Source organism: Theobroma umbraticum, unplaced genomic scaffold (assembly GCF_002168275.2).
Source record: "Theobroma umbraticum cultivar Fairchild unplaced genomic scaffold, ASM216827v3 scaffold_228.0, whole genome shotgun sequence".
NCBI lineage: Eukaryota > Viridiplantae > Streptophyta > Magnoliopsida > Malvales > Malvaceae > Theobroma > Theobroma umbraticum.
In genome coordinates this window covers 2421512-2422079 of record NW_018397274.1, presented here as the reverse complement: position 1 = coordinate 2422079, position 568 = coordinate 2421512, and positions in this window count along the sequence as shown.

The window sequence follows — 568 nt, the reverse complement described above, 5'->3', positions numbered from 1 at the left end:
CTTTAACTGATTAATAACTTTCTATTTTCAAGCACCTTTAAGTACTATTTTTGGCCAGCTTCCTTTCAACAAATTAATACTTCTTTTAACTGATTAAAGCTTATCTCCATTCATCCTTAACTAATTAAAATAGGCTCCAACCAATTAAGAATTCTTCAACTTTAAATCTCTTTGTTTGATGCCTTGGACTGTCATCAATATTTTGAATTTGAATTTTGGTGCTTATTAACACTTTAAATTTGACCTTTAACTAGTTAACTAATTTCCTTTAACTGATTAAAAGGCTTCTGTTTTGCATCCAACACCCACTTAATTGATTAAACATTGTGTTAACAAGATAAGACCTTTCTAACTATCCTTAGTGTAATGCTTAAAATTGCTTTAATCAATTCTGAATTTGTGTTAATCAGTTAAGACTAATTTGTCTTCATTAAAGCTCTTTATTCTTTGCATCTTTAATTAATTAACCTATCTTGTAATAGAACAAGCATCTTGACTTACTTTCAAATACCAAATATATTAATGAATCTAAGCTTTCTCCTACACATTTAAATAATATAATTAGACA